This window comes from Danio rerio, chromosome 14 (assembly GCF_052040795.2).
Source record: "Danio rerio strain M-AB ecotype USA chromosome 14, GRCz13ab, whole genome shotgun sequence".
NCBI lineage: Eukaryota > Metazoa > Chordata > Actinopteri > Cypriniformes > Danionidae > Danio > Danio rerio.
In genome coordinates, this window is record NC_141034.1 from 1074506 (window position 1) to 1087500 (window position 12995).

Here is a 12995-nt window from a genome sequence, read left to right on the forward strand (position 1 = left end):
TATTTTTAAATGTATTGAATCATTTCACTGGGTGTTGCATGATTATATTAATAATAAAATAATTATAAAACTTCTAATATAAGATACAGTATTGTCAAACCCATTGCCTGTTTCCACTCTCCCAATCAGCGCTCTCCCTCACCAATCACCTGCACCTGTTCCCTTAATCAAGTTCCCTACATAACCCAGCATTTCCAGTCGTTCAGGGGCTAGAATGGAAGTCTGATGGTTCACCTTACCTTCTCTCTGACTTGTCTTCTTCCGTGGATGTTTCCCATCTCCTATGATCGTTTAACCTGTGGATGTTCCTTTTAAACCTGTGGATGAACAGAACTATCATTAAGGAAAGCGACTTTACATTCTATGTCTGTTTACAACACAAGCAACAATCCATCTGCTCTACAGCAAAGACTCTCACTCACCTGCTTCTCCTGTTTATTAATGCACTACTTAAATTAAACTGATGAAAAGAGATAACCCTCCCTGTCCTCACTGTGTGACCGTTCATTTTCCTTAGTCCCTTTATTCATCAGGAGTCGCCACAGTGGAATGAACCACCAACTATTCCAGCATATGTTAACACCCACAAACTCATTCACACACACTCAAACACGCCAGTTGAGTTCATTAATTCCTCTATAGCGCATGTGTTTGGACTGTGAGGGGAAACACATGGAGAACATACAAACTCCACACAGATATCCAACTGACCCAGCCGGGACTCAAACCAGTGACCTTCTTGCTGTGAGGCCACAGTGCTGACCACTGAGCCACCGTGTCGTTCTATACAGCATATATTAGTTATGTTTTGCTCAGAGAAATGCTCAGATCCTCTGGTAAAGCAGTGAAATACAGCCTCAATATGAGCACACACGTGTGTGTGAATACAGTGTTTACGTGCGCACTCATCTGTGACACACACTATGATGAATACATGAGCCTCGGGGAGATGATTAGTTTCATGTATGATCAATAAAGGCTTCAGAATGAGCTGCTCCAGGGGCTTTACAACCAGAACCAGAATCAATTCATGCTCTCTGCATTCAGGATGGTGTGTGTGTGTGTGTGTGTGTGTGTGTGTACTCTGTTAAAATAGTTGGTTAAAAATACCCCAACATATAACCCAAATATAGTTTATTAATGCACCTCCCTAAATATCTGCTATTTTAACCCAACACTCTAAAAACACCGGGTTAAAAACTACCCAAATTGGGTTGTTTTTAACCCTGCTGCTGGGCAAGGGTGGACTGGCCATCTTGCTATTCTGGCAAATGCCAGAAGGGCTGGACCATTTTTTAAATGTGGGCCGGTCAGCTATTTTTTACATTTTTATATGTAATGTTTCACATGCAGGCAGCTTTTATCTCTTACAAGATTTGAATACTATGATGATGATGTTAACTGTAATAATAATATAAATGTTAAGCATTGGCCCAATCCGCAATGGCCGGCTGTTTTCGAGATGGTCCAACCCAATCAGAGGTGATTACATGGGCGTAATCTGGCAAGAATGTCAAACAGTAAGTGCAAAACAAGCTAATTGTGAGAGATGGACCGTAAAAAAGGAAAGGCGATGCCGAAAAGCTCAGAGAAAGCAGACAATTGCTCTGAAATTAGACAATGCCAAATGCATAAAATTAACTGAAAAAGTCTTGAAAGGGGGCAGCACAGTGGGTAGCACTGTCACCTCACAGCAAGAAGGTTGATGGTTCGAGCCTCAGCTGGGTCAGTTTCTGTGTGGAGTTTTAATGTTCGCGTGGGTTTCCTCCCAGTTTCCCTCACAAATCCAAACACATGTGCTTGAGGTAAATTGAGTAGGCCTAATTGTTCGTAGTGCATGTATGTGAATGTGTGTTTATAGGGGTTGCGGCTGGAAGGGCATCCGTTGCGTAAAAACTTGCTGGATAAGTTGGCGGTTCATTCCGCTGTGGTGACCACGGATTAATAAAGGGACTAAGCCGACAAGAAAATTAATCAAATTGGTCGTAGTGAGTGTGTGAATGAGTGTGTATGGATGTTTCCCAGTGATGGGTTGCAGCTTGGAGGGCATCCGCTGTGTAAAACATATGCTGGATAAGTTGGTGGTTCATTCCGCTGTGGCAATCCGATATTAATAAAGGGACTATACCAAAAAGCAAATGAATGAAATGATTGCTTGTATAAATTTGTTATAAATGTTTTTTTTTTGTTTGTTTGTTTGTTTTGTTCTAGTCACATACATTAAGTGTTTAAATATCTATTACATATGGTACTGCTTATATTATTTCACCATCTGTACACCAATATAAGTAGTGAATGTGCGCGTCTGTGGATGGGGCTGTGTCGGTGTGGTAATGTGGGCTGGTGTGGCTACAGTGCCAGGGCTGATTTTTAGTCCCAGTCTGCCCCTGCTGCTGGGTAAATATGGGACAGAACACATCAGGGGTCAAATTAACCCAAGTAATTGGGTGATTATTTTTAACCCCATAAATAGTTTGTTTTTCTACCCAATAATTGGTTATTTTTTACTTAAATATTAGGTTAAATTGATCCTGAAATGCTTGTGAAAGATGACCCAGCAGTTGTGTTGTTTTGACTCGGCTTCACTGAAGTACGGTGGGGATGTGCAGCTTTGATTTCAGGTGTAGAAAAGGTGCTAGTAAGACATTTTTAAATTCAGAAAGGTCTGACGAAGGGCTGCTATGAGCACAAATCTCATTTTAATCATCTGTAAACGCAAGGAACCTGAGTTTATGTTACACTATTTTCATTGCATTTATACAAATAAGTACATAATATTGTGGGATCCCAGTCAGCTCCTGCTGCGAGTTGATTTGACCCAAAGAGCTGGGTTAAAACTACCCAAGACTCTGAAAATAACCCCCAAAAATTACTCAAGTGCCTCAACCCAAAATTTTGGGTAGACAAAATAACCCCATGTTTTTAGAGTGAATGCATTGGGTTATATCATTTAATCTAATAGTATGTTAATGTCTAATAGTAATCTAAACTCAAAATTGTAAGCCAACTGGTTGAGTTATTATATAAATAACCTAATAAAGGATCAAAATAACCCAACAAAGCATGAAATGTTTAACTCAACCCCTGGGTTAAATAAATAACTGAAGATTTGAAGTGTATATATATACAGTATGTGTATATATATGTGTATATATATGTGTATATATATATATATATATATATATATATATATATATATATATATATATAGGCAAGGTGGTGGCACAGTAGGTAGTGCTGTCACCCCACAAAAAGAAGGTCACTGGTTCGAACCTCGGCTCAGTTGGTGTTTCTGTGTGGAGTTTGCATGTTCTCACTGTGTTCGCGTGCGTTTTCCTCCGGGTGCTCCGGTTTCCCCCATAGTCCAAAGACATGCAGTGTCAATTGGGTAGGCTAAATCGTTTGTAGTGTATGAGTGGGTGTGTGTGGATGTTTCTCGAGATGGGTTGCGGCTGGAAGGGCATCCGCTGCGTAAAATCTTGCTGGATACGTTGGCGGTTCATTCCGCTGTGGCGACCTCGGATTAATAAAGGGACTAAGCTGACAAGAAAAGGAATGAAATTGGCCGTAGTGAGTGTGTGTGAATGAGTGTGTTTCTCAAAGATGGGTTGCAGTTGGAAGGGCATCCGCTGCGTAAAGCATATGCTGGATCAGTTGGCGGTTCATTCCGCTGTGGCAATCCCAAATTAATAAAGGGACTAAGCCGAAAAGAAATATATATATATATATATATATATATATATATATATATATATATATATATATATATATATATATATATATATGCGTGTGTGTGTGTGTGTGTGTGTGTGTGTGTGTGTTAACGGTGTATTAACTAACAGTTTATTAATAAGTTCACTTGAATGATGTTAAACTATGATTAAATGCAGTTTCTAATTGCTCCCTCTTAATTTGTTAATTAGTAAACAGATCAACTAATAATCCATTATTTTAAAGTGTTAACATTTATCAAACTTCACATTTAATCTCATCTCTAATTGTCAAATTTTAGATGATTCTTTGGCTCTAGTTGATTGATTGATCGCTTGACAGATTGATCTTCAAAGGCGTACATGACTTTTTATTTGTCAATTTGCTCAAACATCTTTCGTGAAACCCTCTCAGGTATTTAGCACTGTATATTAATATTATATTGATTTATTAATATATCGTCTATTGGAAACGGACATTCCCTCAATCCATTTTCTCATTCAAGTTACTAATTTCAAAATTAAAGTAGCATTAAGCTTTAATTATGTCCCAGTCATGCTTTACTGATTGTGGGAGGGGCTTTCTTATCCTAGGGAGCGTCTGATTGGCTGTCAGTGTAGTGCAGCATGAGTCATCAACAAGCTGAAAGTATGTCAATCATCCCCATAAAGCGAACGCAGACGGACTAAAAGCCCAGAACGCGCTGTATTTGTGTGTGTGGCCAGACAGCACCTGCCCTTTATTACTGGAAAGATGATTTCTCAACACAACGCTGATGACATGACCCTCTCAACATTCATGAGCTAGAGGAGCACTCATTAGTGATATAATGTGAGAGTGTGTTTTATGATGTCTGTGTTAAAAACGCTCCGTCAAACATCACTGTCAGATGAAGAGTCTGCTCAATGCCGATCACTATTGAGGAGCACTGAAGGCAAAAGATTTTAGTCTGGAAGCAACAAGGTCTCATACTGATTATATAAGGCAGTCTGAAAACACTTACAGAGACACGCAGAGACATACTAATGTACTGTAAAGTGTGAAGCACTTCTGTGATATTTGTAATTATTATTATTGTTGTTGTTTTTTTTACAGTATTTCCTGTTATGTTTTTCATCTAAAAAAATATTTTGTTTTAGTTTGGCTTCAATAGTAAACAAATAAATATATATATGTATATATAAACTCACCGGCCACTTTATTAGGCACACCTTACTAGTACCGAGGTGGACCCCCTTTTACCTTCTTCGTGGCGTAGATTCAACAAGCTGCTGGAAATATTCCTCAGAGATTTTGCTCCATATTGTCATGATAGCATCACACAGTTGCTGCAGATTTGTCGGCTGCACATCCATGATGCCAATCTCCCGTTCCACCACATCCCAAAGCTGCTCTATTGGATTGAGCTCTGGTGACTGTGGAGGCCATTTGAGTACAGTGAACTCATCGTCATGTTCACCAGTCTGAGATGATTGAGCTTTATGACATGCTGCGTTATCCTGCTGGAAGTAGCCATCAGAAGATGGAGACACTGTGCTCATAAAGGGATGGACATGGTCAGCAGCAATACTCAGGTAGGCTGTGGCGTTGATGCTCAATTGGTACTAATGGACCCAAAGAAAATCTCCCCCACACCATTACACCACCACCACCAGCCTGAACCGCTGATACAAGGCAGGATGATCCATGCTTTCATGTTGTCTGACCCGATCATCTGAATGTGTGAGCAGAAATGGAGACTCATCAGAGCAGCAACGTTTCTCCAATCTTCTATTGTCCAGTTTTGGTGAGTCTGTGTGAATTGTAGCCTCAGTTTCCTGTTCTTAGCTGACAGGAGCGGCACCCGGTGTGCTCTTCTGCTGCTGTAGCCCATCCGCCCCAAGGTTGGACGTGTTGTGTGTTCAGAGATGCTCTTCTGCAGAGCTCGGTTGTAACGAGTGCTTATTTGAGTTACTGTCGCCTTTCTATCAGCTGGAACCAGTCTGGCCATTCTCCTCTGACCTCTGGCCTCATCAACAAGGCATTTGCGCCCACAGAAGATCCCAGTAGATCAGCAGTTTCTGAAATACGCAGAGCAGCCCATCTGGTAGCAACAACCATGCCACGTTCAGAGTCTCTTAAATCCCCTTTCTTCCCCATTCTGATGCTCGCTTTGACCTGCAGCAGATCCTCTCGACCATGTCTACATGCCTAAATGCATTGAGCTGCTGCCATGTGATTGGCTGATTAACGAGCAGTGGGATGGGTGTACCTAATAAAGTGGCCGGTGAGTTAAATAATACATTATATATACTTATACGTCAAAACGAACTTCTATTTTGGATGTGATTAATCACGAATAATCTTTGTCCAGTACTAATAGTTTACATTCAACTGTGTGTGTGTGTATATATATATATATATAGGGATTAATTAGATATAAGTTTAAGTGATATATAATATTTAAGTTATTATTTTAAAAAGATAATGTAACCTTTCTTTCAAATTTCAAATACAATTGTCTAAAAATGCTCTAAATGACTAAATATTTTAAAATAAAAATACATTAGTAGTTTACAAAAAAATAAGAACTAAATAAAAATCAAACATGGCTATAACTTATGAACTCAGAGGCACAGAATCCTCAAGCTGTCTCTTTATTGTAAGACATGATAACATTTAAAGCAGCCTTCAGTGAAATGTTTGAGCTCTAGAAGTGCTCTTTCAGCATGTACAGTACCATGTGTGAACTATTAGTATTCAACACAGCCTTGAGTGCGTTCAGCTCGTGTGTGCGTTTATACACTCAGGTAATCTGCAGATAACAGCTGTGTGTGTTTCCCCTCAGCCATTTCTCAGAGATTCAGCAGAAATGTGTTTTTCTATCACGGCTTTAGAGCTGTTTTTATCTTTTATTACAGAGCAGAAGCACTGTCATCAGCCAGAACTCTCTGAGGAAACCTGCATCTCCGACAGGCTCCATCAAGGACTCCATAATGTTTAGGATTCAGCGGGAAAATCTAAATAATAATCTAATGATCAGCATCTGTGAGGAATTCAAGGCAGTGGTGTAACCTAACAAATAACAAATACTCACCGCCCCTGCGCTTTATTCAGAAATTTATTCTTGCACCGCAAGAAATCTGGTTGGCTTCCGCGGTACAATGCAGATCTCTAGTTCGTATTTACCACGTCTCCCCTCTTGTTCAGTCGAAACCGGAAATACTGCCAAACTGCAGGTCACTCACTTCTCCCTCTCTCTCCTCCAAACTGTCCCATGATGACAATCCTGCATACGGTACATGTTTGTAGGCATTAAATAAAGGAGTTTAATATTTAATACTTGTCTCCTATTAAGTGCATTGTTTTTTATGACGGTATAACGGTATTGAAACTGACACCATTGCTATTTTTAGTTCCTGCGATATACCGTATCACCGCCCGAGCCTAAATAAGAACTTTGTTTTCTGGTTAATTACAATCTCAATGCAGCATTGCAGATCCTGTGATGTGAGTGTTGCAGATTCGCACATTGCAATATCCATGCTGAAAGTGCAAAAGCTGAAAATGAGACTCGCATCATGCTGAAACTAGCTATAAAACACGTGCATCACTCCTGCTGCCGAGTGCATGATATACTGTAGGGCTCCTTGACTTTTCATTGACACTACTCACATTTAAAGAGCCGATATTTAATTAAAGCAAACGCTACGTCCTTCACATACTCGACTTAATCCTCCATTCAGCTGAAGGAACACACAATTCAGCCTCGGCGTATCAGCTTTCCGTGAAAGCCCTCCAGCATTTGCTCGGAATAATCTCCCTGACCCGGCAGCGTTCAGACTCGTATTACCATCACAGATAAAGCCTGCATGCAGATTCAGCTTTTATGTGGAAATATGTTGGAGTTGGATCCGTGCCCTAACAACTGACCCGCGCTCACTTAATGCAGATTTATGGAAGAGTCCACAAACCAAAGAGGACTTTCAGCAGCAGAACGCCACTGACTGCAATAGTGTGCAGAAGAATCGCTCGATGACTTATTGCTTACATCTTGTAATCATATAGGCAAAACTAAAAGGGTTTATGCTTGTTTATATTGATTTATACTTATTTTCTTCCCTTATAAAAGTCATATCATATCATCAAACAGTCCATTTAGCAATTGCAGTCAGTTCTCCAGCATTATACACACAAACTAGCACTGGATTCCTGCCATACTGTTAGTTTTAGACAATTTGCTAGCTTAGAACTCTATTTTTTGATCATTATTTCCCATGGTGTAACCCATTGTTTCCAGGATAGTAATGATCTTTTAATAATCTTTTAAGCGAGGTGCTTCTCCACAGTGTCGTCTGTTTTTACTGGATTCTGATTGGCCGTCAGTGTTTTATCCGACACAGGCTCATTCTGAAAGTGTAGCCCTGTATATGTTTCTGGAGAATATGTAGCCAGAGGAACGTTTGGCTGCATTTCGTCTTTAAAACGGTATGACGTCGTTCCTTTTCACGCTTACCTGTATGTGGATGGCTTTACCGCTGTTACCCGTTTGTCTGGCAGCTCAACACGTACGTTGGCGGACTTGAGATGCAGAGTGGAGTTGACCGCGACGAATGGGTCCGAGTCTGGTGTAGAACGGTTCCAGAAAAATTAATAAAGAAGTAAATAACAGGGTGAGCATGGGGTAAAATCAGAAAACGTGGGGGGGGGGGGGGGGGGGGTAAAGTGCAGTTAAACAAATTAAGAATGAACCACCCAAAATGACATGAAACTCCAGAGCAGGGGTCAGCAACCCGCGGCTCTAGAGCCGCATGCGGCTCTTTAGCGCTGCCCTTGGGGCTCCCTGAAGTTTTTAAAAAAATATTCAAAAAGATGGGGAAGGTTAGTATATATTTTTGTTTTAATATGATTTCTATAGGAGGACAAACATTTTTAATTACAGCATTTTAGTTTTCAATGCTGTAAAAGTGTGTAGAATTAATATTTATTTTCAACATTTCTGTCAACGAAGATTTGCGTCATAGCCTGCGACACAGGTTTCTATCAGCAGGGCGGGATGCCAGGCAGGTGGCTGTTGTAAACAAACCGTGAGATAATAAAACTTGGAAAACCGTTCACAGACGGTGACTACATGAAGGAGTCATTCATCAACATATTAGAACACCTACAGTAATTGCAGACTTCAAAAATAAAACCAAGATAATACAAAATATTAAAGATATACCTCTCTCCGCTAAGACAGTGAAGGAAAGGGCTATTAAAATGGCAGGTAACATCACCGATCAGCAAACCAAGGACATTAATTCAGTGCCAGCATACTCAATTGCCTGTGATGTGACCGATATTCAATGCGCTTTTATGCATGAACTCTGATGGGCCGCAAGAAGAAATGATCAAATTAATATCACTGAAAGACCAGAGGCTGTGCTGAAGTGTTTAAATGACAACGAAATAAACACCAACCACCTGATTTCAGTGGCTATTTAATCATGAAGGCTCATTATGTATTTGTAGCCAACTTAGTCATTTTTATAGTAGGCTAATATAGCTACTATAGATACAGCATGTGTTGCCTTCATTATAAGGCTTATATAAGGCTTTACATTTTTTGCGGCTCCAGACATATTTGTTTTTTGTTTTTTTTGGTCCAATATGGCTCTTTCAACATTTTGGGTTGCCGACCCCTGCTCCAGAGGAAAAGTGGATAGCACGGTGACGCAGTGATGTTGATCGAATTATGTGCAATAACAGGGGCAGACTGGGACTAAAAATCAGCCCTGGCACTGTAGCCAAACCAGCCCACATTACCACACCGACACAGCCCCATCCACAGACGCGCACATTCACTACTTATATTGGTGTACAGATGGTAAAATTATACAAGCAGTACATTATTTAAGAGATATTTAAACATTTAAATGTATGTGACTGGAACAAAAGCAACCCATTTATATATGCAATCATGTCATTCATTTGCTTTTGGGCTTAGTCCCTTTATTAACCTGGGAATCAGCAACTTATCCAGCATGTTTTACACAGCGGATGCCCTCAAAGCTGCAACCCATTATACTGGGTTACCCAATTCACAATTGGCCGACCCAATTCAGAAGGAAACCAAGAAGGAAATCCACGCGAACATGCAAACTCCACATAGAAACACCAACTGACCCAGATGAGGCTCAAACCAGCGACTTTCTTGCTCTGAGGCGACAGCAATACCTACTGCGCCATCACACTGACCCTATTCGAGACTAGTTTAGAAAAATGTTATGTATTTTGCAATGTCTGACTTGACTGCCTTTCCCTTTTTTTTTTTTTTTTGCACACTGTTTGTTTGACATTCTTGCCAGATTTTAATTACATCTGAGTAGCCCTCAGATTGGGTCGGCCCATCTCGAAACCAGCTGGTTGTTGCCAATTGGGCCATTGCTTAACATTTACTATTATTCTTACTATTATCACCATCATCATCATAATATTCACATCTCGCACAAGATAAAAGCTGCCTACATTTAAAAAAACAACATGAAAAAATAAATAAATAAAATAGGTGACCGGCCTACATTTAAAAAATGGTCCGGCCCTTCTGGCATTTGCCAGAATTGCCAGATGGCCAGTCCGCCCCTGTGCAATAACATGTAAAATGGATCATGAAAGGAACATTCAAAAAGCAACTAAACACATTAATACTGGTATTGTCTTATTCACATTAAGGCGACAATTCCATTACTGATGTCCATGTAAATGCAGTCAGTCTATCTCCCCTGCGTCTGTGTTGCCGGTGTGAAAATCAGCCGTATAGTGCTCTCAATAGCCCCTTTCACACAGTGACACCGGTAAATATCTGGAAAATTTCCGGAACGACTTTACCGGTATATTCAAAAAAGTGCTGTTCACACAGGCGAGGACGTTACGGAAATTTTCCGGAAAAGAGCATTCACACATCCATTCCAAAATACCGGTAAATTCTGCCATCATTCACCACAAATGAGCTTTAAACGGCTGCGCTTGTATTTGTAAACATTTGACTACATCACAAACACTGTGGATGATCAATATTGTGAACAACTTCCGCAGGATCACTTTGGCATGTCGAGATGTTCATAATATGTGTGTGTGCTGGCGCTCACAGGCTGTTTCACAAGCACACGCAAAGCTTGAAGGTAAACAAACAACGGCTTATCATAAGCATCTCATCAATGATTATTTACACAGTTGGCACTAAGAAGAACATATAAACGTGATCTGACTAACTTCTAGCAGCTAAATGCGTCTGGGAAAATATTCAAAGGCTTTTATTCTCATAAACCGCGCGGACGTAAATGCGCCTGACTGTTGTGATTGGCTAAAGCAGATGTCTCACGTCAGCACGTTCTAGACGTGCACGCGCTTATTTCGGCAATCTTCCTTCTGCGTTCACACAGCGCAGCATTCCGGCAAATTGCCGGTAATGTTACAACTTCTCTTTCCGGAAAATAGCCAGAACGAATTTACCGGCATTTTCAAAAAAGACCTGTTCACACATACGCACCTTTCCGAAAAATTGCCGGTAATTTTCCGGAAAGGTCTGTCTGTGTGAAAGGGGCTAATGAAACTCCCCTTTTCATGCACACCCCTCCCTCTTTCACCACTCGACACTCCCACCTAAACGGCAGGACATCACAGCTCAAACATGGTCATATTATTTGTTAAATTTATAAAAATTTCTAAATGAAAACAGTTTGAGTGCCTTTTGTAGTCAAATAAAAGTTTAATTAATTGCAAAAAGGAGCATTTCCATAAATCCTCCAATACCAACACAATCTCACGGCAATTCGTAACTTTTTCATTTAGTGGCTAATTCGTATGAATTCGTACGATCTAATTCGTACAATTTAGTACGATTTGCTCATCCCCCAATGACGGTTGGGGTTAGGGGTGGGGTCAGGTGCCACGCCTCCTTTTTAAAATCGTACCATTTCGTACGACTGAACTCATACGAATTCGAACGAATTAGCCACTAAACTGGCAAAACGTAAAATACTTAAGTTTTCTCGTGAGATCAGGCTGCCAATACACATGAAAACAGTCTAAAATGATTGTGTTTTGATTGTTTGGCTGAGCAGCTCTGCAGTTTTCAGTGTTTATAACTGGATGAAACATCTTATTTTCTTTCCAGTTTCAACATTTTGAAAGCTCAATCAATGCGCATTAATACAAAACAGCAGTGAACATTGAATACTTTCATTAAAACTATTTCCCAATAACACTTCGCGTGAGCCGCACTCATCAGCATTCTGCAAGCAAATTAAACCAAACGCAATCTGTGCTTTAATATGTGTGCATTTGATAACACAAGGCATGCTGGGATGGCGCTGCGGTTATTATGTTAGTGCCGTACGCAGACTCTGAAAGCACTGATTCTGCGAGATCTGCATATATCCCTGCGGATGATAAACATTCACGCATGACTGCAGGACAAAACAATTCAGAGTCCTCAGAGATGCACATTATTCTCTCAACATATTGAGGAAATGCTCAGTGAATAAAAGGAGATTGATTTTGCTCGGAAAGTGTGTTTGAGAAAGCGCCGCATGTGAATCTATAACGCTCCGCTTCTGGAGCTACAGTGGCAGAACCAGGGCCGGAGTGGGACTTTTTCAGCCCTGGAGTTTCAAGCCTCAGACCGGCCCACCTCAGTTCACGACTGACTATATTAAAATAAGGTCATTTCCAATTCAGTTTCTAATTACACTATCACGCCATTTTTTTTTTGTTTTTTGAGAAAACAGCTGATTTAGTTTAGAACTTTAAATGTTCAACAACCCTAACAGTATTATATGTCTTAACAAAAAAAAAAAAAAAAAAAAACATACTCAGGCAAGGATCAATCCCGGGTAAAGGCGTCGTAATTTAACGTGCTAACCACTAGCCCACTACAGCTCCATAAGGAGAACTGACACATCTGAGTTATATCATCATTTATATCATCATTTCATCATTGGTTATATATAAAAAGAGCAGAGCTGCGGTAAAATAATGAATAAGAAGGCTGTGGTCAAGTAAAAAAATAAATTAATTTAAAAAGTGTGACTGCTGAGAGCAACAGATTCTGGAGCTAGGGACACCGGCCCTCGCGGCCAAAAAAACGGACCGGCCCACTGGGAATTTTCCCGGTCCTCCTGATTAGCCAATCCGGGCCTGGGCAGAACCCAGTTGAGGAGTATGAGATGCAAAGAGAGAGAGAAAAATCAATGATTTAACAGTGTTATGGTAGTACTATACAGTTATATAGCATCTCTATAGTATATACCATTTACTCTCTA

At 40.3% G+C, this 12995-nt stretch overlaps 1 long non-coding RNA gene across 1 annotated transcript in view; it reads right to left on the minus strand.

The window, feature by feature from the left end:
* The window catches only part of LOC141377648 (uncharacterized), a 64999-nt gene extending 57805 nt beyond the window's left edge, over nt 1-7194 (minus strand). Inside the window, exon 1 of the long non-coding RNA XR_015507222.1 lies at nt 6788-7194. This is a non-coding gene — a long non-coding RNA (uncharacterized LOC141377648). The remainder of the gene's footprint in view (nt 1-6787) is intronic.
* Between the last annotated feature and the right edge of the window lie 5801 nt (nt 7195-12995).